This window comes from Idiotropiscis lumnitzeri, chromosome 7 (assembly GCF_059441095.1).
Source record: "Idiotropiscis lumnitzeri isolate Australia: NSW breed Sydney's pygmy pipehorse chromosome 7, RoL_Ilum_1.0, whole genome shotgun sequence".
NCBI lineage: Eukaryota > Metazoa > Chordata > Actinopteri > Syngnathiformes > Syngnathidae > Idiotropiscis > Idiotropiscis lumnitzeri.
In genome coordinates this window covers 21323559-21349625 of record NC_142397.1, presented here as the reverse complement: position 1 = coordinate 21349625, position 26067 = coordinate 21323559, and the positions used below count along the sequence as shown (strand labels likewise).

The 26067-nt window shown below is 46.3% G+C and overlaps 14 non-coding genes across 14 annotated transcripts; all 14 read left to right on the top strand.

The window, feature by feature from the left end:
* Positions 1–2966: 2966 nt before the first annotated feature.
* Positions 2967–3151, top strand: LOC148334219 (U2 spliceosomal RNA). Its single transcript, XR_015844511.1, has one exon. It is a non-coding gene; the product is annotated as a U2 spliceosomal RNA (small nuclear RNA).
* A 658-nt stretch (positions 3152–3809) lies between these two features.
* LOC148334218 (U1 spliceosomal RNA) lies at positions 3810–3973 on the top strand. Its single transcript, XR_015844338.1, has one exon. It is a non-coding gene; the product is annotated as a U1 spliceosomal RNA (small nuclear RNA).
* A 689-nt stretch (positions 3974–4662) lies between these two features.
* LOC148334217 (U2 spliceosomal RNA) lies at positions 4663–4853 on the top strand. Its single transcript, XR_015844451.1, has one exon. It is a non-coding gene; the product is annotated as a U2 spliceosomal RNA (small nuclear RNA).
* A 658-nt stretch (positions 4854–5511) lies between these two features.
* On the top strand, positions 5512–5675 carry LOC148334216 (U1 spliceosomal RNA). The gene has a single exon (XR_015844360.1). It is a non-coding gene; the product is annotated as a U1 spliceosomal RNA (small nuclear RNA).
* A 688-nt stretch (positions 5676–6363) lies between these two features.
* Positions 6364–6554, top strand: LOC148334215 (U2 spliceosomal RNA). The gene has a single exon (XR_015844502.1). It is a non-coding gene; the product is annotated as a U2 spliceosomal RNA (small nuclear RNA).
* A 658-nt stretch (positions 6555–7212) lies between these two features.
* Positions 7213–7376, top strand: LOC148334214 (U1 spliceosomal RNA). Its single transcript, XR_015844367.1, has one exon. It is a non-coding gene; the product is annotated as a U1 spliceosomal RNA (small nuclear RNA).
* A 4317-nt stretch (positions 7377–11693) lies between these two features.
* Positions 11694–11884, top strand: LOC148334213 (U2 spliceosomal RNA). Its single transcript, XR_015844449.1, has one exon. It is a non-coding gene; the product is annotated as a U2 spliceosomal RNA (small nuclear RNA).
* A 658-nt stretch (positions 11885–12542) lies between these two features.
* LOC148334212 (U1 spliceosomal RNA) lies at positions 12543–12706 on the top strand. The gene has a single exon (XR_015844380.1). It is a non-coding gene; the product is annotated as a U1 spliceosomal RNA (small nuclear RNA).
* Positions 12707–17126: 4420 nt separating this feature from the next.
* On the top strand, positions 17127–17317 carry LOC148334211 (U2 spliceosomal RNA). Its single transcript, XR_015844467.1, has one exon. It is a non-coding gene; the product is annotated as a U2 spliceosomal RNA (small nuclear RNA).
* Positions 17318–17975: 658 nt separating this feature from the next.
* On the top strand, positions 17976–18139 carry LOC148334210 (U1 spliceosomal RNA). Its single transcript, XR_015844337.1, has one exon. It is a non-coding gene; the product is annotated as a U1 spliceosomal RNA (small nuclear RNA).
* A 689-nt stretch (positions 18140–18828) lies between these two features.
* On the top strand, positions 18829–19019 carry LOC148334209 (U2 spliceosomal RNA). Its single transcript, XR_015844501.1, has one exon. It is a non-coding gene; the product is annotated as a U2 spliceosomal RNA (small nuclear RNA).
* A 658-nt stretch (positions 19020–19677) lies between these two features.
* LOC148334208 (U1 spliceosomal RNA) lies at positions 19678–19841 on the top strand. Its single transcript, XR_015844366.1, has one exon. It is a non-coding gene; the product is annotated as a U1 spliceosomal RNA (small nuclear RNA).
* A 4312-nt stretch (positions 19842–24153) lies between these two features.
* LOC148334207 (U2 spliceosomal RNA) lies at positions 24154–24344 on the top strand. Its single transcript, XR_015844475.1, has one exon. It is a non-coding gene; the product is annotated as a U2 spliceosomal RNA (small nuclear RNA).
* Positions 24345–25002: 658 nt separating this feature from the next.
* LOC148334206 (U1 spliceosomal RNA) lies at positions 25003–25166 on the top strand. Its single transcript, XR_015844336.1, has one exon. It is a non-coding gene; the product is annotated as a U1 spliceosomal RNA (small nuclear RNA).
* Positions 25167–26067: the final 901 nt, after the last annotated feature.

Here is a 26067-nt window from a genome sequence, read left to right as displayed (position 1 = left end):
GGGAGCAGTACAAAAATTGGCAAACGCTCCAAGACCTGTTTGAATCACGAGCACAATGGTGGGAAATGATAAAGTTAAGAACCCAGACCTTTTTTAGAGAAGCAGGAAGAGAGAAGAAAAAGAAAGAAATGAAACATATGTTAGGACTACAAAAAAGACTACAAAGGTATTTTAACCTCTCACAAAAGGGTATCAATTTTAATGAGGAAATTAAACAGATTAAAAATAAATTGAGGCTTTTAGCAGACATCAAAAGTAAAGGTGTAATACTAAGGAGTAAAGAAAAGGAGATAGAGGAAGGAGAAAAATGTACAAGGTACTTTTTTAAAAGAATTATGAACAAGAGTGGGGGTATTTTTAAGTTGCGAAAAGTAAATGGTGCTATAACAGAAATAAGCAGTGAAATAAAAGAGACAGTGGAAAGCTACTACCAGAAACTGTATGACAGGAAAGAGATTCAACCTGAGACAACGTCGGAAGTATTGAATTTTATTGAGAAAACAGTGACTGATAAAGTGCTTTTAACGCGAGATTTTACTCAAGAGGAATTAAACAAATGCATAAAACAATTTAAGAAAGCAAAAGCTCCGGGTGAGGACGGACTCTGCCTGGAATTTTATTTGACTTTTTGGGACATTATAGCACCGGATTTAATCACTGTTTTTAATGAATTTGACAAAACAAGCCGACTACCAGACAGTTTTAGAGTAGGGATAGTGACACTACTGCACAAGAAGGGAGACAAGGCGGACCTGGACAACTGGCGACCTATCACGCTTTTAAACGTTGATTGCAAACTTTTTAGTAAACTTTTAGCTACACGCATGTCTGTTTTTATGGGCGAATTGATCAACCCGGATCAAACCTGTGCCATCGCGGGGAGGAAGATCACGGACAGCCTCATGCTGATCCGTGACACCATCTGTTATGCGAGAGACAGAAATATGCGGCTAGTAGTCCTAAATTTAGATTTTGAGAAAGCGTTTGACCGAATCTCGCACCGGTACCTCTTTAGAGTACTGCAAAAATGGGGTTTTCCCGAAAGGTATATAGCGTGGGTGGGATTTCTGTACCGGGATATTAGCAGTAGATTTGTGGTTAATGGGGACCTGACAAAAGCAGTCCAAATTAACTGCGGTGTCCGTCAGGGTTGTCCTTTATCTGCACTCCTCTATGTCCTATGCATAGAACCGCTGGCACAGATGTTGAGAAAGGATAAAATGATCAAGGGGGTTAACATTCCAGGTGGCGGGGGACTTACGACAAAATGTATTTTATATATGGACGATTTTAATATCCTGTGCTCAGACCTTTTATCTGTGACAAGGGCTTTGGACTTGACTGATTGGTATGGGAGGGCCTCTGGGTCAAAACTTAATAGAGCCAAGACACAAGCACAGTTTTATGGACCGTGGACATTGACAGAAAAGACAGGTTTACCCCTGACATTGACAAAAACTGACCAGAAAATACTCGGGATCAGATTTGGCAGGGAAGGGGGAGGAGAAGCAAGTTGGGGCGACGTGGTAGGGAAAGTGAGGAAAAGACTTGTTTTTTGGAGAATGAGGGAACTGACCATAGAGGGAAAAGTTTTAATCATAAAAGCAGTTATTCTACCATTGCTTTTATTAATCAGTTCTGTTTTTATCCCAACAAGAAGTATCCTTTTAGGTTTGGACCGGGCTATCTTTTACTTCATCTGGGGATCCAAGTGGGAGAGACTGAAGAGAGCAACAATGAAGATGAGCAGAGAAAAAGGGGGAAAAGGAGTGCCGGACCTCCAGCTCTTCTTGGGAAGCAGATATGTGGCCCTGCACTTCCAAACTGCACTAGAGGCCTCAAGCGCTCAAAAAGCTCGAGCAATGTCAAGATTCTGGATGGGATCTTACCTCCGAAAATTAAGACTCATCCCTAGCGATCAAAGACTGCCTGTGTCTTTTATCCTGCCGCCTGCCTATTCTTTTATAAAAGTTTTTTTAAGGAATTTTAAACTAGAAAATCAAGAATGCCATGTTTTAAAAAACCACAGATCTCTCATCTCTGTTGTGCAGGAGCGGGAAACGGTATGTCCAGTGCGCGGGCTTGCATTCGGCGAGCCCACAACTGTTTGGCGCAATGTAAACCATCCCGCCCTCCCAAACAAACTTCGGGACCTGTCATGGATGGCGGCGCACGAAATCCTCCCAGTCAGGTACGTTATGCACTCCCGAGGTATGGCAGCGCACTCAAACTGCCCCCGACCTGGTTGTGGCGCCCAAGAGTCGGTGAGGCACCTCCTCTGGGAGTGCAGTGCTGCCACGGACCTGTGGGCGACAGCCGGCCACCTGCAATTCCCGGACTTGCCAGCAAGGGAGGTCCTCAATGCACAATTCGTGCTCTATGGGGTGGGCCCAATGACGAACACAAGAGAACATTTTGCAAAGCAGTGGCTCACCCTTGCCGCCATCAAAGACGCCATTTGGACCTCCAGAAACTTGCTGGTAAGGAGGCACAGACAGACCACCCCTGTGGCTGTGCTCCGAATGGCAGCGGCTACTCTGAGCTGCCTGCGGCAAGCCAAGGACACAGTCACCAAGAAGAGTCGTCTGTGCCCGCCCGGAGGAGGGAACCGGAGCCCACAGGGAAGGTCCTGGCAGCGACGGCCTGGCTCCTCGGGAGAGAGTGGAGAGATGCAACACCTCTGAGGAACTTCTTGAAGCATCCTGGCAGGTTTTATCTGTCTGGACTCTGTTTGAGAGGGTGGGATGAAGTCCCACTTCGTAAGGCGATACTACGCTCCTGCACAACAGAGGTTGAAGTGCTTTTTTTAACAATTGCTTTTTAAAAAAATATTGTCTAGATGTATTTTAGATACATTTTACCTTACACCTCTATGTCAAACATGCTGCTTTTTTAACACGTTACCACAGAACTAAGGTTGTGCTCCATGTTGGAGAGATGTGAACATCAATGTCTACAGTAACAATAAAAATTTTGCAAAAGAAAAAAAAAAAAAAAATCTGTTCTTATCAGTTTAATATCTGATACGTTCCCTATTTGGGGACCATATATTAAATTGATTTTTGGAACTGGGAGATGGAATAGGGGCTTGCTCCGTCCATTCCACGCATCGACCTGGTATTGCAGTACCGCCAGGAGCGGTGCACCCACCTCTGCTGGTCACAATGAATTTGTTGCTGGATGTTTCCATTCTATGTAGTTCTGTGGGAAAACGAAGAAACCCTTTAAGCAGCTGTCGTGTTTCTCAAAGGCTGTCTCTTGTTTTTGAGACTTTCACCGAATACCATGTCATGCTGCGGCTTAAAGGACATTCTTTCATTGAAGAAAGCGTCGTCTTGCTCCGTTATTGAGGGAACATGCGGTGGGTGGTCATATAAATAATGGTTTCAAATATAGATCATATAAATTTCCTATAAAGTTATAATATTGGCGCTTGGCTAATCAAAAACGTAAATAAGTAAAGTTTTGTAAAGGAGTTTGAATTGTTACACCGCTACATGTTCCTGACCACACAAAGAAACAGGAAATGAGAGCTAGAAAGGCGTGGGGCAGGGTCAATTCAATTCTCGCTTTGAATTCTTGTTAGAATTTAAGCAAGGCGTGATGGGAATGTTTTTGCTGATTCTTTTGACCTCATTCACAAATATTTACTTAATGCAAGTCTAAAAGAGACTACTTAAATTAATGTACGTGTCATGCATCATCCAGCGTGTATGTGTGTGCATGCGATCACACGTGCGTTGCAATCGGGCCCGTGACTGAAGATGGTGTGGGTGCTTAACCTTTTGGCCTGGCAATGTGTACATCTCATACTTACCTGGCAGGGGAGATACCATGATCACGAAGGTGGTTCACCCAGGGTGAGGCTCAGCCATTGCACTCCGGCTGTACTGACCCCTGCGAATTCCCCAAATGTGGGAATCTCGACTGCACAATTTCTGACAGTGGGGGACTGCGTTCGCGCTCTCCCCTGATTTCTGATGGTAATGACAATGAAATAAAATCATTCATGTCACTTAGTGAGCACGGTATCATGCTTATTTGTCAACATGCGATAAATAGTTAGCTTCTTTCGCAGTTGACAAATTACTGTCATTCACCTCCACACAAGTGGTGGCGCTAGCAAGTGACAATGTCAATTGGGAAGCAGGAAGTGCGTGTAAACGAAAAGATCTCGGTTTTTTTAGTCTGTTTAGGACTGTTTTACATGGTTACACGGCATGAAGTTAGCGCAGAATTCATATTGGTCCGATATGGATCACGTGACAGGCGAGCGATTTCCTAACTTTCTTTTCACTTAGAGGAGGAAAAGCAACACAATTGTCCTCTTACGATCCGCAATATGTTTTATTAGATTCTTGAAATTCGCACGTCGGACTATTTAACCATTTAAGAGCATTGCGATGCCAGTAAATGGAATACTTCTATTGCTGTTTCCAATTGGTCCACTTTGGGTCACATGGACTACAGTACCCAGCAATTGCTCAGCTTTTGTTTCGTTCGCAGGCTGGCAAGCAACACAGTTGGTCTCGTTTTCAGCTAAAAATGTGTGAGTTTGATGTTTGGCATGTAAATGGTTTGTTGTGATCATTTTACATTGGTCACCGTCACTGTTGCTCGGAATGTCGAGAATCAAGTCGCCCCCTGTGTCAGTTTGCTGATATCGCTTCTCGGCCTTTTGGCTAAGATCAAGTGTAGTATCTGTTCTTATCAGTTTAATATCTGATACGTTCCCTATTTGGGGACCATATATTAAATTGATTTTTGGAACTGGGAGATGGAATAGGGGCTTGCTCCGTCCATTCCACGCATCGACCTGGTATTGCAGTACCGCCAGGAGCGGTGCACCCACCTCTGCTGGTCACAATGAATTTGTTGCTGGATGTTTCCATTCTATGTAGTTCTGTGGGAGAACGAAGAAACCCTTTAAGCAGCTGTCGTGTTTCTCAAAGGCTGTCTCTTGTTTTTGAGACTTTCACCGAATACCATGTCATGCTGCGGCTTAAAGGACATTCTTTCATTGAAGAAAGCGTCGTCTTGCTCCGTTATTGAGGGAACATGCGGTGGGTGGTCATATAAATAATGGTTTCAAATATAGATCATATAAATTTCCTATAAAGTTATAATATTGGCGCTTGGCTAATCAAAAACGTAAATAAGTAAAGTTTTGTAAAGGAGTTTGAATTGTGACACCGCTACATGTTCCTGACCACACAAAGAAACAGGAAATGAGTGCTAGAAAGGCGTGGGGCCGGGTCAATTCAATTCTCGCTTTGAATTCTTGTTAGAATTTAAGCAAGGCGTGATGGGAATGTTTTTGCTGATTCTTTTGACCTCATTCACAAATATTTACTTAATGCAAGTCTAAAAGAGACTATTTAAATTAATGTACGTGTCATGCATCATCCAGCGTGTATGTGTGTGCATGCGATCACACGTGCGTTGCAATCGGGCCCGTGACTGAAGATGGTGTGGGTGCTTAACCTTTTGGCCTGGCAATGTGTACATCTCATACTTACCTGGCAGGGGAGATACCATGATCACGAAGGTGGTTCACCCAGGGTGAGGCTCAGCCATTGCACTTCGGCTGTACTGACCCCTGCGAATTCCCCAAATGTGGGAATCTCGACTGCACAATTTCTGACAGTGGGGGACTGCGTACGCGCTCTCCCCTGATTTCTGATGGTTATGACAATGAAATAAAATCATTCATGTCACTTAGTGAGCACGGTATCATGCTTATTTGTCAACATGCGATAAATAGTTAGCTTCTTTCGCAGTTGACAAATTACTGTCATTCACCTCCACACAAGTGGTGGCGCTAGCAAGTGACAATGTCAATTGGGAAGCAGGAAGTGCGTGTAAACGAAAAGATCTCGGTTTTTTAGTCTGTTTAGGACTGTTTTACATGGTTACACGGCATGAAGTTAGCGCAGAATTCATATTGGTCCGATATGGATCACGTGACAGGCGAGCGATTTCCTAACTTTCTTTTCACTTAGAGGAGGAAAAGCAACACAATTGTCCTCTTACGATCCGCAATACGTTTTATTAGATTCTTGAAATTCGCACGTCGGACTATTTAACCATTTAAGAGCATTGCGATGCCAGTAAATGGAATACTTCTATTGCTGTTTCCAATTGGTCCACTTTGGGTCACATGGACTACAGTACCCAGCAATTGCTCAGCTTTTGTTTCGTTCGCAGGCTGGCAAGCAACACAGTTGGTCTCGTTTTCAGCTAAAAATGTGTGAGTTTGATGTTTGGCATGTAAATGGTTTGTTGTGATCATTTTACATTGGTCACCGTCACTGTTGCTCGGAATGTCGAGAATCAAGTCGCCCCCTGTGTCAGTTTGCTGATATCGCTTTCCGGCCTTTTGGCTAAGATCAAGTGTAGTATCTGTTCTTATCAGTTTAATATCTGATACTTTCCCTATTTGGGGACCATATATTAAATTGATTTTTGGAACTGGGAGATGGAATAGGGGCTTGCTCCGTCCATTGCACGCATCGACCTGGTATTGCAGTACCGCCAGGAGCGGTGCACCCACCTCTGCTGGTCACAATGAATTTGTTGCTGGATGTTTCCATTCTATGTGGTTCTGTGGGAGAACGAAGAAACCCTTTAAGCAGCTGTCGTGTTTCTCAAAGGCTGTCTCTTGTTTTTGAGACTTTCACCGAATACCATGTCATGCTGCGGCTTAAAGGACATTCTTTCATTGAAGAAAGCGTCGTCTTGCTCCGTTATTGAGGGAACATGCGGTGGGTGGTCATATAAATAATGGTTTCAAATATAGATCATATAAATTTCCTATAAAGTTATAATATTGGCGCTTGGCTAATCAAAAACGTAAATAAGTAAAGTTTTGTAAAGGAGTTTGAATTGTTACACCGCTACATGTTCCTGACCACACAAAGAAACAGGAAATGAGTGCTAGAAAGGCGTGGGGCAGGGTCAATTCAATTCTCGCTTTGAATTCTTGTTAGAATTTAAGCAAGGCGTGATGGGAATGTTTTTGCTGATTATTTTGACCTCATTCACAAATATTTACTTAATGCAAGTCTAAAAGAGACTACTTAAATTAATGTACGTGTCATGCATCATCCAGCGTGTATGTGTGTGCATGCGAGCACACGTGCGTTGCAATCGGGCCCGTGACTGAAGATGGTGTGGGTGCTTAACCTTTTGGCCTGGCAATGTGTACATCTCATACTTACCTGGCAGGGGAGATACCATGATCACGAAGGTGGTTCACCCAGGGTGAGGCTCAGCCATTGCATTCCGGCTGTACTGACCCCTGCGAATTCCCCAAATGTGGGAATCTCGACTGCACAATTTCTGACAGTGGGGGACTGCGTTCGCGCTCTCCCCTGATTTCTGATGGTAATGACAATGAAATAAAATCATTCATGTCACTTAGTGAGCACGGTATCATGCTTATTTGTCAACATGCGATAAATAGTTAGCTTCTTTCGCAGTTGACAAATTACTAGGACTGTTTTACATAAGATAAGATAAGATAAGATAAGATGTCCTTTATTAGTCCCACAATGGGGAAATTTGAGGTGTTACAGCAGCAAAGATATAGATCACACAGAGTCGGCGGCGTAATGTCGCCGTTAATGTATAACATTAGCAGCAGACATTCAGAAAAAGCATGCAAATATACACAGTATAAACGTATCTAAGTGTAAGGAAACACTCCTAATGTTTGTCCATTATACGGAGGGGGAAACGCTGTAATGATAAAAACTACTGAATGATTGAAAATACTGCAATCATAAAAATATTGCAATGATAAAAGTACTGTAATGGTAAGAGTACTGAAATGATAGAAAAGTACTGCATGATAGAAAATACTGCAATGGTAAAAGTACTGTAATAGTAAAAGTACTGCAACGATAGAAAAATACTGCAATGATGAAAGTACTGCAATGATAAAAGTACTGTAATAGTGAACATCCTGCAGTGGTAGAAATACTACAGTGCTAGAAGTATTGTAATAAGAATACTGTAATGGTAAACAAAATACATCATTGGTCAATATTTAAGTACACCCTTGGCTGAAAGTACAGTAGTAGTTAATATTGCATCCTAGGACTGCACAATTGCACTAATGCCCTCCCGTTTGTAGGCCTGACCCAATGTTCTTGTTAAAAAGTCTGACAGCAGTTGGCAGGAAGGAGCGGCGAAATCTCTCTTTGGTACAGCGAGGGTGTAAAAGTCTGTCACTGAAGGAGCTGTAAAGTGTTCTCAGAGTGTCATTGAATGGGTGGGCTGGTTTGTCCAGCATTGATGACAGTTTTGCCGTCATCCTTCTGCCCCCCACTGAGTCCACAGAGTCCAGGGAGCAGCCCAGGACAGAGCTGGCCCTCCTCACCAGTTTGTCCAGTCTCTTTTTGTCTCGGCCCGAGATGCCTCCTGCCCAGGAGACCACTCCATAGAAGATGACTGATGAAACCACCGAGTCATAGAAGTTCCTGAGGAGTGTTCCCCGAACGCCAAAGGACCTCAGCCGCCTGAGTAGGAAGAGTCTGCTCTGACCCTTCATATAGAGAGCGTCTGTGTTGTCGCTCCAGTCCAGTTTATTGTTCAGATGAACACCCAGGTACTTGTAAGTTGAGACCCTCTCAACGTCTGTTCCCTGGATATTCACTGGTGCAGGTGGAGAGTGCCGACGCTTGCGGAAATCCACCACCAGCTCTTTGGATTTCCCAGCGTTGATTTGGAGGCGGTTCTGCTGACACCAGTCCACGAACCCCTGCGTAACCCCTCTGTACTCCCGATCGTCATCGTCAGTGATGAGGCCGACAATCGCAGAGTCATCAGAGAACTTCTGCAGGTGACAGGTTGTGGAATTGTATTTGTAGTCCGAGGTGTAGAGTGTGAACAGGAAGGGAGCCAGCACAGTTCCCTGCGGCGCTCCCGTGCTGCAGAGGAGCACGTCAGACACACAGTCCTGTGTTCTCACGTACTGTGGCCGGTTTGTGAGGTAGTTGTGAATCCATGTGATGAGGTGGTGGGCCACTCCCGCCTGCTCCAGCTTGTCTCCCAATAAGGCGGGCTGGATGGTGTTGAAAGCACTTGAGAAATCAAAGAACATGATCCTCACCGTGCCCCCCGCCTTCTCCAGGTGGAAGAGTGAAGTGTGGAGCAGGTAGATGATGGCATCATCCACACTGATGCCAGGCTGGTATGCAAACTGGAGTGGGTCCATTGAGGAGCTGACCAGGGGGCGCAGATGGACGAGGACCAGTCTCTCCAGGGTCTTCATCAGATGAGACGTCAGCGCCAGTGGTCTGAAGTTGTTGAGCTCCTTCGGATGGGGTGTCTTTGGAACCGGAACCAGGCAGGATGTTTTCCACAGCTGGGGGACTCTGCCCAGCTTCAAGCTCAGGTTGAACATGTGCTGGACGATTCCACACAGCTGGTCTGCGCAGGATTTGAGGAGCTGGGAGCTGATCCCATCTGGGCCTGCCGCCTTCCTCGCCTTCATCTTCCTCAGCTGGTTCTTCACCTGAGATGTTGTGAGGAACAAGGCTGAGCAGGAGGAAGTGGTGGTTGTCTGATGAGGCTGGGAACTGGAGCCTGTGGAGAGAGAGAGGGGCGAGAGAGGGGGAGAGAGGGTCTTGTTCGCAGTGGCAGGAGGGGTGGGTGGGGGCTGCATCAGGGAAGCCTGAGCGGGGTCAGACATTTGATCAAACCTATTCAAAAATAGGTTCAACTCATTTGCCCACTGAAGCCCCCCCCCTTCCGGGTCTTACCTGCTTGTCCGTGGCCTGAGATGGTCTTCAGGCCCCTCCAGACATCCCTGGCATTGTTCCGCTGCAGTTGTTCTTCCATCCGCATCCTGTAGGACTTTTTCCCCTCTCGGATCCTCCTTCTCAGCTGACGCTGCACTCTCTTCAGCTCGTCCTTGTCGCCTGAAACAAAAGCCCTCTTTTTCTCCTTCAGGAGAGCTTTAATGTCCGGTGTGATCCAGGGTTTGTTGTTGGAGAAACATCTTACAGTCCTGGTGGGAATGGTGTTCTCCATGCAGAAGTTAATATAGTCTGTAACTGTGTCTGTTAGACCATTAATGTCCTCACCGTGAGCTTCGCTGAATACCTCCCACACAGTTGTGTTGAAACAGTCCTTCAAGGCCTCCTCGGCTTCTCCGGACCATCGCTGAACTGTGCGTGTCACAGCTGGCTGCCTGCAGACGAGAGGTTTGTACACAGGCAGGAGAGCAACCAAGTTGTGGTCAGCTTTGCCCAGCGGGGGGAGGGGCAGTGACGTGTACGCCTCCTTGGTGTTGGCATAGAAGAGGTCCAATATTTTATTGTCTCTGGTTTGGCATGTTACATATTGTGTGAATGAAGGCAGAGAGGAGGAAGGAGAAGCATGATTGAAGTCACCAGAGATAAGGAACAAGGCATTTGGGTGCTGTGTTTGTAGCCTGCTCACAGCTGCATTCAGTACATCACAGGCTGTCTCACCGTTAGCAGAGGGAGGCACGTACGCCGCTACCGCGATCACATGACTGAACTCTCGCGGTAAATAGACCGGACGCATGCTAACAGCTATCATCTCAATGTCCCGACTGCAAAGTTGATCCTTAACAGTTATATGCCCAGGGTTACACCATCTATCATTAACAAACACAGCCAGCCCTCCCCCTTTTCTCTTACCGCTCTCCAGTGTCCTGTCCGCGCGTAGTATTTGGAAGCCGTCCAATTCCACGACGGCGTCCGGCGTTAGCTCTGTTAGCCACGACTCCGTGAACACCAGCAAACTAGCCTCCCGGACAATCCTCTCGTGCCGGGTTAGCGCTGTTAGCTCGTCCATTTTGTTGGAGAGGGATCGAACATTCCCCATAATAACGGACGGGAGGACGGGGTGATATCGTCTCCTCCTTGCCTGGCGTTTAGCCCCCGCACGACATCCCCGTCTCTTCCTCCTCAGCTCGCGGGGAATATCGGGTCTCGCTCCGGGAGCCCACGCGGGGTTAGCACGGAGTGCTAACAGCTGATCTCTTGTGTACACGATCGATCCGTAGCTCCGAGTTTCGTCTCCGGACACGATCGCGCAAAAAACAGCCCCCAACAGTAGTAAAACCACCGCAAGTTGGATGTCCATTGCTGAGGTGAGGTAAAAATAAAATAAAAAAGGGTAAAGGGAAAAAACACACGAAAAGGCTCAATAGTGAGCCACGCTGCTGTAAACAGGCAGCCACTCGCGCGGCGCCGGAACCGGAAGGTTACACGGCATGAAGTTAGCGCAGAATTCATATTGGTCCGATATGGATCACGTGACAGGCGAGCGATTTCCTAACTTTCTTTTCACTTAGAGGAGGAAAAGCAACACAATTGTCCTCTTACGATCCGCAATACGTTTTATTAGATTCTTGAAATTCGCACGTCGGACTATTTAACCATTTAAGAGCATTGCGATGCCAGTAAATGGAATACTTCTATTGCTGTTTCCAATTGGTCCACTTTGGGTCACATGGACTACAGTACCCAGCAATTGCTCAGCTTTTGTTTCGTTCGCAGTCTGGCAAGCAACACAGTTGGTCTCGTTTTCAGCTAAAAATGTGTGAGTTTGATGTTAAGCATGTAAATGGTTTGTTGTGATCATTTTACATTGGTCACCGTCACTGTTGCTCGGAATGTCGAGAATCAAGTCGCCCCCTGTGTCAGTTTGCTGATATCGCTTCTCGGCCTTTTGGCTAAGATCAAGTGTAGTATCTGTTCTTATCAGTTTAATATCTGATACGTTCCCTATTTGGGGACCATATATTAAATTGATTTTTGGAACTGGGAGATGGAATAGGGGCTTGCTCCGTCCATTCCACGCATCGACCTGGTATTGCAGTACCGCCAGGAGCGGTGCACCCACCTCTGCTGGTCACAATGAATTTGTTGCTGGATGTTTCCATTCTATGTAGTTCTGTGGGAAAACGAAGAAACCCTTTAAGCAGCTGTCGTGTTTCTCAAAGGCTGTCTCTTGTTTTTGAGACTTTCACCGAATACCATGTCATGCTGCGGCTTAAAGGACATTCTTTCATTGAAGAAAGCGTCGTCTTGCTCCGTTATTGAGGGAACATGCGGTGGGTGGTCATATAAATAATGGTTTCAAATATAGATCATATAAATTTCCTATAAAGTTATAATATTGGCGCTTGGCTAATCAAAAACGTAAATAAGTAAAGTTTTGTAAAGGAGTTTGAATTGTGACACCGCTACATGTTCCTGACCACACAAAGAAACAGGAAATGAGTGCTAGAAAGGCGTGGGGCCGGGTCAATTCAATTCTCGCTTTGAATTCTTGTTAGAATTTAAGCAAGGCGTGATGGGAATGTTTTTGCTGATTCTTTTGACCTCATTCACAAATATTTACTTAATGCAAGTCTAAAAGAGACTACTTAAATTAATGTACGTGTCATGCATCATCCAGCGTGTATGTGTGTGCATGCGATCACACGTGCGTTGCAATCGGGCCCGTGACTGAAGATGGTGTGGGTGCTTAACCTTTTGGCCTGGCAATGTGTACATCTCATACTTACCTGCCAGGGGAGATACCATGATCACGAAGGTGGTTCACCCAGGGTGAGGCTCAGCCATTGCACTCCGGCTGTACTGACCCCTGCGAATTCCCCAAATGTGGGAATCTCGACTGCACAATTTCTGACAGTGGGGGACTGCGTTCGCGCTCTCCCCTGATTTCTGATGGTTATGACAATGAAATAAAATCATTCATGTCACTTAGTGAGCACGGTATCATGCTTATTTGTCAACATGCGATAAATAGTTAGCTTCTTTCGCAGTTGACAAATTACTGTCATTCACCTCCACACAAGTGGTGGCGCTAGCAAGTGACAATGTCAATTGGGAAGCAGGAAGTGCGTGTAAACGAAAAGATCTCGGTTTTTTAGTCTGTTTAGGACTGTTTTACATAAGATAAGATAAGATAAGATAAGATGTCCTTTATTAGTCCCACAATGGGGAAATTTGAGGTGTTACAGCAGCAAAGATATAGATCACACAGAGTCGGCGGCGTAATGTAGCCGTTAATGTATAACATTAGCAGCAGACATTCAGAAAAAGCATGCAAATATACACAGTATAAACGTATCTAAGTGTAAGGAAACACTCCTAATGTTTGTCCATTATACGGAGGGGGAAACGCTGTAATGATAAAAACTACTGAATGATTGAAAATACTGCAATCATAAAAATATTGCAATGATAAAAGTACTGTAATGGTAAGAGTACTGAAATGATAGAAAAGTACTGCATGATAGAAAATACTGCAATGGTAAAAGTACTGTAATAGTAAAAGTACTGCAACGATAGAAAAATACTGCAATGATGAAAGTACTGCAATGATAAAAGTACTGTAATAGTGAACATCCTGCAGTGGTAGAAATACTACAGTGCTAGAAGTATTGTAATAAGAATACTGTAATGGTAAACAAAATACATCATTGGTCAATATTTAAGTACACCCTTGGCTGAAAGTACAGTAGTAGTTAATATTGCATCCTAGGACTGCACAATTGCACTAATGCCCTCCCGTTTGTAGGCCTGACCCAATGTTCTTGTTAAAAAGTCTGACAGCAGTTGGCAGGAAGGAGCGGCGAAATCTCTCTTTGGTACAGCGAGGGTGTAAAAGTCTGTCACTGAAGGAGCTGTAAAGTGTTCTCAGAGTGTCATTGAATGGGTGGGCTGGTTTGTCCAGCATTGATGACAGTTTTGCCGTCATCCTTCTGCCCCCCACTGAGTCCACAGAGTCCAGGGAGCAGCCCAGGACAGAGCTGGCCCTCCTCACCAGTTTGTCCAGTCTCTTTTTGTCTCGGCCCGAGATGCCTCCTGCCCAGGAGACCACTCCATAGAAGATGACTGATGAAACCACCGAGTCATAGAAGTTCCTGAGGAGTGTTCCCCGAACGCCAAAGGACCTCAGCCGCCTGAGTAGGAAGAGTCTGCTCTGACCCTTCATATAGAGAGCGTCTGTGTTGTCGCTCCAGTCCAGTTTATTGTTCAGATGAACACCCAGGTACTTGTAAGTTGAGACCCTCTCAACGTCTGTTCCCTGGATATTCACTGGTGCAGGTGGAGAGTGCCGACGCTTGCGGAAATCCACCACCAGCTCTTTGGATTTCCCAGCGTTGATTTGGAGGCGGTTCTGCTGACACCAGTCCACGAACCCCTGCGTAACCCCTCTGTACTCCCGATCGTCATCGTCAGTGATGAGGCCGACAATCGCAGAGTCATCAGAGAACTTCTGCAGGTGACAGGTTGTGGAATTGTATTTGTAGTCCGAGGTGTAGAGGGTGAACAGGAAGGGAGCCAGCACAGTTCCCTGCGGCGCTCCCGTGCTGCAGAGGAGCACGTCAGACACACAGTCCTGTGTTCTCACGTACTGTGGCCGGTTTGTGAGGTAGTTGTGAATCCATGTGATGAGGTGGTGGGCCACTCCCGCCTGCTCCAGCTTGTCTCCCAATAAGGCGGGCTGGATGGTGTTGAAAGCACTTGAGAAATCAAAGAACATGATCCTCACCGTGCCCCCCGCCTTCTCCAGGTGGAAGAGTGAAGTGTGGAGCAGGTAGATGATGGCATCATCCACACTGATGCCAGGCTGGTATGCAAACTGGAGTGGGTCCATTGAGGAGCTGACCAGGGGGCGCAGATGGACGAGGACCAGTCTCTCCAGGGTCTTCATCAGATGAGACGTCAGCGCCAGTGGTCTGAAGTTGTTGAGCTCCTTCGGATGGGGTGTCTTTGGAACCGGAACCAGGCAGGATGTTTTCCACAGCTGGGGGACTCTGCCCAGCTTCAAGCTCAGGTTGAACATGTGCTGGACGATTCCACACAGCTGGTCTGCGCAGGATTTGAGGAGCTGGGAGCTGATCCCATCTGGGCCTGCCGCCTTCCTCGCCTTCATCTTCCTCAGCTGGTTCTTCACCTGAGATGTTGTGAGGAACAAGGCTGAGCAGGAGGAAGTGGTGGTTGTCTGATGAGGCTGGGAACTGGAGCCTGTGGAGAGAGAGAGGGGCGAGAGAGGGGGAGAGAGGGTCTTGTTCGCAGTGGCAGGAGGGGTGGGTGGGGGGTGCATCAGGGAAGCCTGAGCGGGGTCAGACATTTGATCAAACCTATTCAAAAATAGGTTCAACTCATTTGCCCACTGAAGCCCCCCCCCCTTCCGGGTCTTACCTGCTTGTCCGTGGCCTGAGATGGTCTTCAGGCCCCTCCAGACATCCCTGGCATTGTTCCGCTGCAGTTGTTCTTCCATCCGCATCCTGTAGGACTTTTTCCCCTCTCGGATCCTCCTTCTCAGCTGACGCTGCACTCTCTTCAGCTCGTCCTTGTCGCCTGAAACAAAAGCCCTCTTTTTCTCCTTCAGGAAAGCTTTAATGTCCGGTGTGATCCAGGGTTTGTTGTTGGAGAAACATCTTACAGTCCTGGTGGGAATGGTGTTCTCCATGCAGAAGTTAATATAGTCTGTAACTGTGTCTGTTAGACCATTAATGTCCTCACCGTGAGCTTCGCTGAATACCTCCCACACAGTTGTGTTGAAACAGTCCTTCAAGGCCTCCTCGGCTTCTCCGGACCATCGCTGAACTGTGCGTGTCACAGCTGGCTGCCTGCAGACGAGAGGTTTGTACACAGGCAGGAGAGCAACCAAGTTGTGGTCAGCTTTGCCCAGCGGGGGGAGGGGCAGTGACGTGTACGCCTCCTTGGTGTTGGCATAGAAGAGGTCCAATATTTTATTGTCTCTGGTTTGGCATGTTACATATTGTGTGAATGAAGGCAGAGAGGAGGAAGGAGAAGCATGATTGAAGTCACCAGAGATAAGGAACAAGGCATTTGGGTGCTGTGTTTGTAGCCTGCTCACAGCTGCATTCAGTACATCACAGGCTGTCTCACCGTTAGCAGAGGGAGGCACGTACGCCGCTACCGCGATCACATGACTGAACTCTCGCGGTAAATAGACCGGACGCATGCTAACAGCTATCATCTCAATGTCCCGACTGCAAAGTTGATCCTTAACAGTTATATGCCCAGGGTTACACCATCTATCATTAACAAACACAGCCAGCCCTCCCCCTTTTCTCTTACCGCTCTCCAGTGTCCTGTCCGCGCGTAGTATTTGGAAGCCGTCCAATTCCACGACGGCGTCCGGCGTTAGCTCTGTTAGCCACGACTCCGTGAACACCAGCAAACTAGCCTCCCGGACAATCCTCTCGTGCCGGGTTAGCGCTGTTAGCTCGTCCATTTTGTTGGAGAGGGATCGAACATTCCCCATAATAACGGACGGGAGGACGGGGTGATATCGTCTCCTCCTTGCCTGGCGTTTAGCCCCCGCACGACATCCCCGTCTCTTCCTCCTCAGCTCGCGGGGAATATCGGGTCTCGCTCCGGGAGCCCACGCGGGGTTAGCACGGAGTGCTAACAGCTGATCTCTTGTGTACACGATCGATCCGTAGCTCCGAGTTTCGTCTCCGGACACGATCGCGCAAAAAACAGCCCCCAACAGTAGTAAAACCACCGCAAGTTGGATGTCCATTGCTGAGGTGAGGTAAAAATAAAATAAAAAAGGGTAAAGGGAAAAAACACACGAAAAGGCTCAATAGTGAGCCACGCTGCTGTAAACAGGCAGCCACTCGCGCGGCGCCGGAACCGGAAGGTTACACGGCATGAAGTTAGCGCAGAATTCATATTGGTCCGATATGGATCACGTGACAGGCGAGCGATTTCCTAACTTTCTTTTCACTTAGAGGAGGAAAAGCAACACAATTGTCCTCTTACGATCCGCAATACGTTTTATTAGATTCTTGAAATTCGCACGTCGGACTATTTAACCATTTAAGAGCATTGCGATGCCAGTAAATGGAATACTTCTATTGCTGTTTCCAATTGGTCCACTTTGGGTCACATGGACTACAGTACCCAGCAATTGCTCAGCTTTTGTTTCGTTCGCAGGCTGGCAAGCAACACAGTTGGTCTCGTTTTCAGCTAAAAATGTGTGAGTTTGATGTTTGGCATGTAAATGGTTTGTTGTGATCATTTTACATTGGTCACCGTCACTGTTGCTCGGAATGTCGAGAATCAAGTCGCCCCCTGTGTCAGTTTGCTGATATCGCTTCTCGGCCTTTTGGCTAAGATCAAGTGTAGTATCTGTTCTTATCAGTTTAATATCTGATACGTTCCCTATTTGGGGACCATATATTAAATTGATTTTTGGAACTGGGAGATGGAATAGGGGCTTGCTCCGTCCATTCCTCGCATCGACCTGGTATTGCAGTACCGCCAGGAGCGGTGCACCCACCTCTGCTGGTCACAATGAATTTGTTGCTGGATGTTTCCATTGTATGTAGTTCTGTGGGAAAACGAAGAAACCCTTTAAGCAGCTGTCGTGTTTCTCAAAGGCTGTCTCTTGTTTTTGAGACTTTCACCGAATACCATGTCATGCTGCGGCTTAAAGGACATTCTTTCATTGAAGAAAGCGTCGTCTTGCTCCGTTATTGAGGGAACATGCGGTGGGTGGTCATATAAATAATGGTTTCAAATATAGATCATATAAATTTCCTATAAAGTTATAATATTGGCGCTTGGCTAATCAAAAACGTAAATAAGTAAAGTTTTGTAAAGGAGTTTGAATTGTTACACCGCTACATGTTCCTGACCACACAAAGAAACAGGAAATGAGTGCTAGAAAGGCGTGGGGCAGGGTCAATTCAATTCTCGCTTTGAATTCTTGTTAGAATTTAAGCAAGGCGTGATGGGAATGTTTTTGCTGATTCTTTTGACCTCATTCACAAATATTTACTTAATGCAAGTCTAAAAGAGACTACTTAAATTAATGTACGTGTCATGCATCATCCAGCGTGTATGTGTGTGCATGCGATCACACGTGCGTTGCAATCGGGCCCGTGACTGAAGATGGTGTGGGTGCTTAACCTTTTGGCCTGGCAATGTGTACATCTCATACTTACCTGGCAGGGGAGATACCATGATCACGAAGGTGGTTCACCCAGGGTGAGGCTCAGCCATTGCACTCCGGCTGTACTGACCCCTGCGAATTCCCCAAATGTGGGAATCTCGACTGCACAATTTCTGACAGTGGGGGACTGCGTTCGCGCTCTCCCCTGATTTCTGATGTTAATGACAATGAAATAAAATCATTCATGTCACTTAGTGAGCACGGTATCATGCTTATTTGTCAACATGCGATAAATAGTTAGCTTCTTTCGCAGTTGACAAATTACTGTCATTCACCTCCACACAAGTGGTGGCGCTAGCAAGTGACAATGTCAATTGGGAAGCAGGAAGTGCGTGTAAACGAAAAGATCTCGGTTTTTTTAGTCTGTTTAGGACTGTTTTACATGGTTACACGGCATGAAGTTAGCGCAGAATTCATATTGGTCCGATATGGATCACGTGACAGGCGAGCGATTTCCTAACTTTCTTTTCACTTAGAGGAGGAAAAGCAACACAATTGTCCTCTTACGATCCGCAATACGTTTTATTAGATTCTTGAAATTCGCACGTCGGACTATTTAACCATTTAAGAGCATTGCGATGCCAGTAAATGGAATACTTCTATTGCTGTTTCCAATTGGTCCACTTTGGGTCACATGGACTACAGTACCCAGCAATTGCTCAGCTTTTGTTTCGTTCGCAGGCTGGCAAGCAACACAGTTGGTCTCGTTTTCAGCTAAAAATGTGTGAGTTTGATGTTTGGCATGTAAATGGTTTGTTGTGATCATTTTACATTGGTCACCGTCACTGTTGCTCGGAATGTCGAGAATCAAGTCGCCCCCTGTGTCAGTTTGCTGATATCGCTTTCCGGCCTTTTGGCTAAGATCAAGTGTAGTATCTGTTCTTATCAGTTTAATATCTGATACTTTCCCTATTTGGGGACCATATATTAAATTGATTTTTGGAACTGGGAGATGGAATAGGGGCTTGCTCCGTCCATTCCACGCATCGACCTGGTATTGCAGTACCGCCAGGAGCGGTGCACCCACCTCTGCTGGTCACAATGAATTTGTTGCTGGATGTTTCCATTCTATGTGGTTCTGTGGGAGAACGAAGAAACCCTTTAAGCAGCTGTCGTGTTTCTCAAAGGCTGTCTCTTGTTTTTGAGACTTTCACCGAATACCATGTCATGCTGCGGCTTAAAGGACATTCTTTCATTGAAGAAAGCGTCGTCTTGCTCCGTTATTGAGGGAACATGCGGTGGGTGGTCATATAAATAATGGTTTCAAATATAGATCATATAAATTTCCTATAAAGTTATAATATTGGCGCTTGGCTAATCAAAAACGTAAATAAGTAAAGTTTTGTAAAGGAGTTTGAATTGTTACACCGCTACATGTTCCTGACCACACAAAGAAACAGGAAATGAGTGCTAGAAAGGCGTGGGGCAGGGTCAATTCAATTCTCGCTTTGAATTCTTGTTAGAATTTAAGCAAGGCGTGATGGGAATGTTTTTGCTGATTATTTTGACCTCATTCACAAATATTTACTTAATGCAAGTCTAAAAGAGACTACTTAAATTAATGTACGTGTCATGCATCATCCAGCGTGTATGTGTGTGCATGCGAGCACACGTGCGTTGCAATCGGGCCCGTGACTGAAGATGGTGTGGGTGCTTAACCTTTTGGCCTGGCAATGTGTACATCTCATACTTACCTGGCAGGGGAGATACCATGATCACGAAGGTGGTTCACCCAGGGTGAGGCTCAGCCATTGCATTCCGGCTGTACTGACCCCTGCGAATTCCCCAAATGTGGGAATCTCGACTGCACAATTTCTGACAGTGGGGGACTGCGTTCGCGCTCTCCCCTGATTTCTGATGGTAATGACAATGAAATAAAATCATTCATGTCACTTAGTGAGCACGGTATCATGCTTATTTGTCAACATGCGATAAATAGTTAGCTTCTTTCGCAGTTGACAAATTACTAGGACTGTTTTACATAAGATAAGATAAGATAAGATGTCCTTTATTAGTCCCACAATGGGGAAATTTGAGGTGTTACAGCAGCAAAGATATAGATCACACAGAGTCGGCGGCGTAATGTCGCCGTTAATGTATAACATTAGCAGCAGACATTCAGAAAAAGCATGCAAATATACACAGTATAAACGTATCTAAGTGTAAGGAAACACTCCTAATGTTTGTCCATTATACGGAGGGGGAAACGCTGTAATGATAAAAACTACTGAATGATTGAAAATACTGCAATCATAAAAATATTGCAATGATAAAAGTACTGTAATGGTAAGAGTACTGAAATGATAGAAAAGTACTGCATGATAGAAAATACTGCAATGGTAAAAGTACTGTAATAGTAAAAGTACTGCAACGATAGAAAAATACTGCAATGATGAAAGTACTGCAATGATAAAAGTACTGTAATAGTGAACATCCTGCAGTGGTAGAAATACTACAGTGCTAGAAGTATTGTAATAAGAATACTGTAATGGTAAACAAAATACATCATTGGTCAATATTTAAGTACACCCTTGGCTGAAAGTACAGTAGTAGTTAATATTGCATCCTAGGACTGCACAATTGCACTAATGCCCTCCCGTTTGTAGGCCTGACCCAATGTTCTTGTTAAAAAGTCTGACAGCAGTTGGCAGGAAGGAGCGGCGAAATCTCTCTTTGGTACAGCGAGGGTGTAAAAGTCTGTCACTGAAGGAGCTGTAAAGTGTTCTCAGAGTGTCATTGAATGGGTGGGCTGGTTTGTCCAGCATTGATGACAGTTTTGCCGTCATCCTTCTGCCCCCCACTGAGTCCACAGAGTCCAGGGAGCAGCCCAGGACAGAGCTGGCCCTCCTCACCAGTTTGTCCAGTCTCTTTTTGTCTCGGCCCGAGATGCCTCCTGCCCAGGAGACCACTCCATAGAAGATGACTGATGAAACCACCGAGTCATAGAAGTTCCTGAGGAGTGTTCCCCGAACGCCAAAGGACCTCAGCCGCCTGAGTAGGAAGAGTCTGCTCTGACCCTTCATATAGAGAGCGTCTGTGTTGTCGCTCCAGTCCAGTTTATTGTTCAGATGAACACCCAGGTACTTGTAAGTTGAGACCCTCTCAACGTCTGTTCCCTGGATATTCACTGGTGCAGGTGGAGAGTGCCGACGCTTGCGGAAATCCACCACCAGCTCTTTGGATTTCCCAGCGTTGATTTGGAGGCGGTTCTGCTGACACCAGTCCACGAACCCCTGCGTAACCCCTCTGTACTCCCGATCGTCATCGTCAGTGATGAGGCCGACAATCGCAGAGTCATCAGAGAACTTCTGCAGGTGACAGGTTGTGGAATTGTATTTGTAGTCCGAGGTGTAGAGTGTGAACAGGAAGGGAGCCAGCACAGTTCCCTGCGGCGCTCCCGTGCTGCAGAGGAGCACGTCAGACACACAGTCCTGTGTTCTCACGTACTGTGGCCGGTTTGTGAGGTAGTTGTGAATCCATGTGATGAGGTGGTGGGCCACTCCCGCCTGCTCCAGCTTGTCTCCCAATAAGGCGGGCTGGATGGTGTTGAAAGCACTTGAGAAATCAAAGAACATGATCCTCACCGTGCCCCCCGCCTTCTCCAGGTGGAAGAGTGAAGTGTGGAGCAGGTAGATGATGGCATCATCCACACTGATGCCAGGCTGGTATGCAAACTGGAGTGGGTCCATTGAGGAGCTGACCAGGGGGCGCAGATGGACGAGGACCAGTCTCTCCAGGGTCTTCATCAGATGAGACGTCAGCGCCAGTGGTCTGAAGTTGTTGAGCTCCTTCGGATGGGGTGTCTTTGGAACCGGAACCAGGCAGGATGTTTTCCACAGCTGGGGGACTCTGCCCAGCTTCAAGCTCAGGTTGAACATGTGCTGGACGATTCCACACAGCTGGTCTGCGCAGGATTTGAGGAGCTGGGAGCTGATCCCATCTGGGCCTGCCGCCTTCCTCGCCTTCATCTTCCTCAGCTGGTTCTTCACCTGAGATGTTGTGAGGAACAAGGCTGAGCAGGAGGAAGTGGTGGTTGTCTGATGAGGCTGGGAACTGGAGCCTGTGGAGAGAGAGAGGGGCGAGAGAGGGGGAGAGAGGGTCTTGTTCGCAGTGGCAGGAGGGGTGGGTGGGGGCTGCATCAGGGAAGCCTGAGCGGGGTCAGACATTTGATCAAACCTATTCAAAAATAGGTTCAACTCATTTGCCCACTGAAGCCCCCCCCCTTCCGGGTCTTACCTGCTTGTCCGTGGCCTGAGATGGTCTTCAGGCCCCTCCAGACATCCCTGGCATTGTTCCGCTGCAGTTGTTCTTCCATCCGCATCCTGTAGGACTTTTTCCCCTCTCGGATCCTCCTTCTCAGCTGACGCTGCACTCTCTTCAGCTCGTCCTTGTCGCCTGAAACAAAAGCCCTCTTTTTCTCCTTCAGGAGAGCTTTAATGTCCGGTGTGATCCAGGGTTTGTTGTTGGAGAAACATCTTACAGTCCTGGTGGGAATGGTGTTCTCCATGCAGAAGTTAATATAGTCTGTAACTGTGTCTGTTAGACCATTAATGTCCTCACCGTGAGCTTCGCTGAATACCTCCCACACAGTTGTGTTGAAACAGTCCTTCAAGGCCTCCTCGGCTTCTCCGGACCATCGCTGAACTGTGCGTGTCACAGCTGGCTGCCTGCAGACGAGAGGTTTGTACACAGGCAGGAGAGCAACCAAGTTGTGGTCAGCTTTGCCCAGCGGGGGGAGGGGCAGTGACGTGTACGCCTCCTTGGTGTTGGCATAGAAGAGGTCCAATATTTTATTGTCTCTGGTTTGGCATGTTACATATTGTGTGAATGAAGGCAGAGAGGAGGAAGGAGAAGCATGATTGAAGTCACCAGAGATAAGGAACAAGGCATTTGGGTGCTGTGTTTGTAGCCTGCTCACAGCTGCATTCAGTACATCACAGGCTGTCTCACCGTTAGCAGAGGGAGGCACGTACGCCGCTACCGCGATCACATGACTGAACTCTCGCGGTAAATAGACCGGACGCATGCTAACAGCTATCATCTCAATGTCCCGACTGCAAAGTTGATCCTTAACAGTTATATGCCCAGGGTTACACCATCTATCATTAACAAACACAGCCAGCCCTCCCCCTTTTCTCTTACCGCTCTCCAGTGTCCTGTCCGCGCGTAGTATTTGGAAGCCGTCCAATTCCACGACGGCGTCCGGCGTTAGCTCTGTTAGCCACGACTCCGTGAACACCAGCAAACTAGCCTCCCGGACAATCCTCTCGTGCCGGGTTAGCGCTGTTAGCTCGTCCATTTTGTTGGAGAGGGATCGAACATTCCCCATAATAACGGACGGGAGGACGGGGTGATATCGTCTCCTCCTTGCCTGGCGTTTAGCCCCCGCACGACATCCCCGTCTCTTCCTCCTCAGCTCGCGGGGAATATCGGGTCTCGCTCCGGGAGCCCACGCGGGGTTAGCACGGAGTGCTAACAGCTGATCTCTTGTGTACACGATCGATCCGTAGCTCCGAGTTTCGTCTCCGGACACGATCGCGCAAAAAACAGCCCCCAACAGTAGTAAAACCACCGCAAGTTGGATGTCCATTGCTGAGGTGAGGTAAAAATAAAATAAAAAAGGGTAAAGGGAAAAAACACACGAAAAGGCTCAATAGTGAGCCACGCTGCTGTAAACAGGCAGCCACTCGCGCGGCGCCGGAACCGGAAGGTTACACGGCATGAAGTTAGCGCAGAATTCATATTGGTCCGATATGGATCACGTGACAGGCGAGCGATTTCCTAACTTTCTTTTCACTTAGAGGAGGAAAAGCAACACAATTGTCCTCTTACGATCCGCAATACGTTTTATTAGATTCTTGAAATTCGCACGTCGGACTATTTAACCATTTAAGAGCATTGCGATGCCAGTAAATGGAATACTTCTATTGCTGTTTCCAATTGGTCCACTTTGGGTCACATGGACTACAGTACCCAGCAATTGCTCAGCTTTTGTTTCGTTCGCAGTCTGGCAAGCAACACAGTTGGTCTCGTTTTCAGCTAAAAATGTGTGAGTTTGATGTTAAGCATGTAAATGGTTTGTTGTGATCATTTTACATTGGTCACCGTCACTGTTGCTCGGAATGTCGAGAATCAAGTCGCCCCCTGTGTCAGTTTGCTGATATCGCTTCTCTGCCTTTTGGCTAAGATCAAGTGTAGTATCTGTTCTTATCAGTTTAATATCTGATACGTTCCCTATTTGGGGACCATATATTAAATTGATTTTTGGAACTTGGAGATGGAATAGGGGCTTGCTCCGTCCATTCCACGCATCGACCTGGTATTGCAGTACCGCCAGGAGCGGTGCACCCACCTCTGCTGGTCACAATGAATTTGTTGCTGGATGTTTCCATTCTATGTAGTTCTGTGGGAAAACGAAGAAACCCTTTAAGCAGCTGTCGTGTTTCTCAAAGGCTGTCTCTTGTTTTTGAGACTTTCACCGAATACCATGTCATGCTGCGGCTTAAAGGACATTCTTTCATTGAAGAAAGCGTCGTCTTGCTCCGTTATTGAGGGAACATGCGGTGGGTGGTCATATAAATAATGGTTTCAAATATAGATCATATAAATTTCCTATAAAGTTATAATATTGGCGCTTGGCTAATCAAAAACGTAAATAAGTAAAGTTTTGTAAAGGAGTTTGAATTGTGACACCGCTACATGTTCCTGACCACACAAAGAAACAGGAAATGAGTGCTAGAAAGGCGTGGGGCCGGGTCAATTCAATTCTCGCTTTGAATTCTTGTTAGAATTTAAGCAAGGCGTGATGGGAATGTTTTTGCTGATTCTTTTGACCTCATTCACAAATATTTACTTAATGCAAGTCTAAAAGAGACTACTTAAATTAATGTACGTGTCATGCATCATCCAGCGTGTATGTGTGTGCATGCGATCACACGTGCGTTGCAATCGGGCCCGTGACTGAAGATGGTGTGGGTGCTTAACCTTTTGGCCTGGCAATGTGTACATCTCATACTTACCTGGCAGGGGAGATACCATGATCACGAAGGTGGTTCACCCAGGGTGAGGCTCAGCCATTGCACTCCGGCTGTACTGACCCCTGCGAATTCCCCAAATGTGGGAATCTCGACTGCACAATTTCTGACAGTGGGGGACTGCGTTCGCGCTCTCCCCTGATTTCTGATGGTTATGACAATGAAATAAAATCATTCATGTCACTTAGTGAGCACGGTATCATGCTTATTTGTCAACATGCGATAAATAGTTAGCTTCTTTCGCAGTTGACAAATTACTGTCATTCACCTCCACACAAGTGGTGGCGCTAGCAAGTGACAATGTCAATTGGGAAGCAGGAAGTGCGTGTAAACGAAAAGATCTCGGTTTTTTAGTCTGTTTAGGACTGTTTTACATAAGATAAGATAAGATAAGATAAGATGTCCTTTATTAGTCCCACAATGGGGAAATTTGAGGTGTTACAGCAGCAAAGATATAGATCACACAGAGTCGGCGGCGTAATGTAGCCGTTAATGTATAACATTAGCAGCAGACATTCAGAAAAAGCATGCAAATATACACAGTATAAACGTATCTAAGTGTAAGGAAACACTCCTAATGTTTGTCCATTATACGGAGGGGGAAACGCTGTAATGATAAAAACTACTGAATGATTGAAAATACTGCAATCATAAAAATATTGCAATGATAAAAGTACTGTAATGGTAAGAGTACTGAAATGATAGAAAAGTACTGCATGATAGAAAATACTGCAATGGTAAAAGTACTGTAATAGTAAAAGTACTGCAACGATAGAAAAATACTGCAATGATGAAAGTACTGCAATGATAAAAGTACTGTAATAGTGAACATCCTGCAGTGGTAGAAATACTACAGTGCTAGAAGTATTGTAATAAGAATACTGTAATGGTAAACAAAATACATCATTGGTCAATATTTAAGTACACCCTTGGCTGAAAGTACAGTAGTAGTTAATATTGCATCCTAGGACTGCACAATTGCACTAATGCCCTCCCGTTTGTAGGCCTGACCCAATGTTCTTGTTAAAAAGTCTGACAGCAG